Source organism: Mus pahari, chromosome 10 (assembly GCF_900095145.1).
Source record: "Mus pahari chromosome 10, PAHARI_EIJ_v1.1, whole genome shotgun sequence".
NCBI classification, from domain to species: domain Eukaryota; kingdom Metazoa; phylum Chordata; class Mammalia; order Rodentia; family Muridae; genus Mus; species Mus pahari.
In genome coordinates this window covers 82,304,368-82,308,276 of record NC_034599.1, presented here as the reverse complement: position 1 = coordinate 82,308,276, position 3,909 = coordinate 82,304,368, and the positions used below count along the sequence as shown (strand labels likewise).

General features: G+C 44.1%; 1 non-coding gene across 1 annotated transcript; it reads left to right on the top strand.

Annotated features, from left to right (window-relative positions):
* Positions 1-3,709: 3,709 nt before the first annotated feature.
* LOC115064969 lies at positions 3,710-3,816 on the top strand. Its single transcript, XR_003844770.1, has one exon. It is a non-coding gene; the product is annotated as a U6 spliceosomal RNA (small nuclear RNA).
* The last annotated feature ends 93 nt before the right edge of the window (positions 3,817-3,909 follow it).

The window sequence follows — 3,909 nt, the reverse complement described above, 5'->3', positions numbered from 1 at the left end:
CCCCTCCCCTTCCCCTAGCCCCACCCGCCCCCGTGGAAAACGTAAGACAACTTCACGGAGTTAATTCTCTCCTTCACATTTACATGGGTCTGAGGATTGAATAAGGATCTCTAGGTTTTTGTGGCAAGTGACATTATCCACTAAGCCAGTTCACCAGCTTCTCCTCTTCTTTCTCCTCCTCCTCCTTGTTCTTCTTTCTTCTCCTTCCCTCTTCTCCTTCAATTCAGTGAGTGCTGGTCTACACAGGCATGAGTGTGGGGCCATCCACCATAGCCCACACCCTTGAAGAAAAATTCCCCTCTCTACCCAGCAGCCATCAACAGTTCCTTAGCTAAGGTCTATTCTTAGCCGTTCTTAGCTAAGAGCAAGGCTCTCCTCTTGCTGGAATGTTGATTCCTCTTGCTGGAATGTCGATAGTGAGTAGGTGTTGTGCCAATTACCTCACCTGGGAGAGCAAGACAAAGAAAACCTGGACTTAGTGTCAGGGACTGAGGTGGCTGGGTGGGGGAGTGACCCTCCAGGAGGACATACTGAGAGCTCCTCTCCTTACTGGAGGGTGGAGTCTGATACTGGGAAGCCAGAGCGAGACTGGGCCAGTCACTGTACTGAGAGGAGTAGAAAGACTTCTTTAGCGATTAGCCACCTACATCACTTTCTTTTTCTCTCCTTTTCAAAATTTAAATTTATCTATTTATATATTCATTCGCTTTACATTCCATTATCAGCTCCCCCCTCTCCTCCCAGTACCCTCTCATGCGGACCCTCCCCGCCCCCATTCCACTCTCTTTCTCCTTTGCAAAGAGGAGCCTCCTTCTTGGTGTTAGCTTCCCACGATAGATATACCCCTCCATCCCCGGCAGTCAAGTCCTGTGGGACTAGGGGCATCCTCTCCCACCGAGGCCAGACAAAGCAGTCCATTTAGGGGAAGGGGATCCATAGACAGGCAGGCAACAGACAGCCCCTACTCCAGTTGTTGGAGGACCCTTATGAAGACCAAGCTGTTCATCTGCTACATATCTGCAGGGGTCCCAGGTCCAGCCTGTGCCTGCTCATTGGTTGGTGATTCAGGTTCTGGGGACTTCCAAGGATACAGGTTAATGACTCTGTTGGTCTTCCTGTGGAGTCCCTGCCCTCTTCCAGTCTCTTGGTCTCTCTCGAACTCTTTCTTCCACAGGACTCCCTTAGCTCTATCTAATGTTTGGGTCTGAGTCTCTGCATTTGTTTCCATTGGCTGCTCTGTGGAGCCTCTCAGAGGTCAGTTATGCTAGGCTCCTGTCTGCAAGCATAACTCGCAGTGTCATTAATAGTGTCAGGGACTGGTTCTTGCCCATGGAATGGGTCTCAATTTGGGGCCATCACATTTTGGGTCAAAGTTTTTGTGGTTAAATTGTTGTCTTTACCCCTCTGTTGGTAGTCCTGCCTGGCTAGAGGAAGTGGCCACTTCTGGATCCATATCCTCCACTGCTAGTAGTTTCAGCTAGAGTCACCTCCATATACCCCCTGGGGCCTCCACCCATCTCAGGTCTCTGGCATGTCCTAGAATCCATCCCTACCACTTCCCTTTTCTCTCCCCTGATCTCCTTATATATGATCCCTGCCCCTTATTCTGCTCCTCTCTCCATCCTCTTCCCCACCCAGTTCCACCAACCTCTGATACTTAGTTCTTTCCCCGTTTGAGAAAGACTTGGCCATACTCCTTGGTGCTGTCCTTGTTATTTGGCTTCTTTGGGTCTGTTGATTACAGCCTGGTTATCCTGTACTTTATGGCTAATATCCACTTATAAGTGAGTACATACCGTACGTGTCCTTTTGGGTCTGGGTTACCTCACTCAGGATGATATTTTCTAGTTCCATCCATTTGCCTGCGAAATTAAGTGTCCTCATTTTTTAATGGCTGAGTAGTATTCTGTTGTGTAAATGAACCACATTTTCTTTATTCATTCTTCAGTTGAAGGACATCTGACTTCTTTCCAGTTTCTGGCTATTATGAATAAAACTGCTATGAATATAGTTGAGCAAGTGTCTTTGTGGGATGGTGGAGCATCTTTTGGGTCTATGCCCAGGAGTGGTATTGCTGGGTCATGAGGTAGAACTACTCCCGATTTTCTGAGAAACTGCCAAATTGATTTCCAGAGTGGTTGTACAAGTTTGTACTCTCATCAGCAATGGAGGAGTGTTCCTCTTGGTCCACATCCGGGCCAGCATGAGCTGTCCCTTGAGGTTTTGATTTTAGCAATTCTGACCAGTGTAAAATGGAATCTCAGAGTTATTTAGATTTGCATTTCCCTGGTGACTAAGGACTTTGAACATTCTTTAAGTGCTTCTTGGCCATTCGAGTTTCCTCTGTTGAGAATTCTTTTAACTGTACCCCATTTTAAATTAGTTATTTGGTTTGTTGCAGTTTAACTTCTTAAGTTCTTTATATATTTTGGATATTAACCCTCTGTCAGATGTAGGGTTAGTGAAGATCTTTTCCCAATCTGTAGGCTGTCATTTTGTCCTATTAACAGTGTCCTTTGACTTAAAGAAGCCTTTCAGTTTCATGAAGTCTCATTTATCAATTGTTGACCTTAGTGCCTGAGCCACCGCTTTCAAAAAAAAGCCTGAACTGTATGTTTAAGTCACAAAATCAAATCAAACAATGTAAATCCATTTTAAGGACAGGTGAAAAATATTCTTTTCCACTTTGCTCTCTCATTCCCCCTGAGCCAACTAAGCTGTTTATCCTTGGCACACACAGCTGTGTAGACAGGCGGGACAGATGGTGTTCCCTGCGTGAAGGAGGGTGACATGTGTGGGATGTTTGGAGAGTAACTGCAAACATTGTCCACAGAGGAACACACATTCACATTTGTTGTTTTTACTATTGATCTCTCTGGGTTTGTTTTTATGAATACTAATTATACTGTAAACAGTACTTAAGAATATGTGCTGACTCAGTGCTACTTCTTGGATGTCTGTCAGGCCATCATGAATTTGGATCTCGTTTGTTTTAATTACCATCTAGCAGCCTCTCAAATCTTATTTTATCTCCCACCCCTGCTATTGAGGACTCAGCGTTCATCCCCAGATTTTTTTTTTTTTTTTTTGGTTTTCTTGAGACAGGGTTTCTCTGTATAGTCCTGTTTCACTTTGTAGACCAGGCTGGCCTCGAACTCAGAAATCTGCCTGCCTCTGTCTCCTAAGTGCTGGGATTAAAGGTGTGTGCCACCACCACCGGCTCATCCCCAGATTTTTTTAATATTAAAAGTTGCTAAGTAGAAACATTAGTACTTATTGGTGTCTTTCGTCTTTGGAGTATCAGATTCTCCAAGGAGGGAGTGATTAGCAGAGGAGAATGTGCGCGTTGATAATGTTTCCAGTTACTTTCCAAACACATGGCTGTGTGCCTTGCCAGCTACAAGAGAGAATGATCTTTCTCTTACCGATTACACTTATTTTTCTCATTTTTAGCTTTTAAGATTTTTCCTAGGTCTTGGAAAACATCTCCTGGGCTCTAGTTTACAGGATTTCGTCTTTGGAAATGACTGAACCTGTTTTAAATCATGCCTCTGCCTATTTCTAGCTTTGTGGTCTTGGGAACACTCATTCCTTTTCTAAGTCTTAGTTTTACCAGCTGTACAATTATTGAAATTATTAAATAAAATAACTCATGTAAAAATGTATAACGAGGGGCTAGAGAGATGGTTCCGCAGTTAAGGGCACTGAGGTGCTCGCTTCGGCAGCACATATACTAAAATTGGAACGATACAGAGAAGATTAGCATGGCCCCTGCGCAAGGATGACACGCAAATTCGTGAAGCGTTCCATATTTTTAAGAAACTAATCTTTCAACAAACCTAAAAGAAGACAGCCACAAGAACATGCCAACTTTAACAACAAAAATAATAGGAAGCAATTACTTTTCTT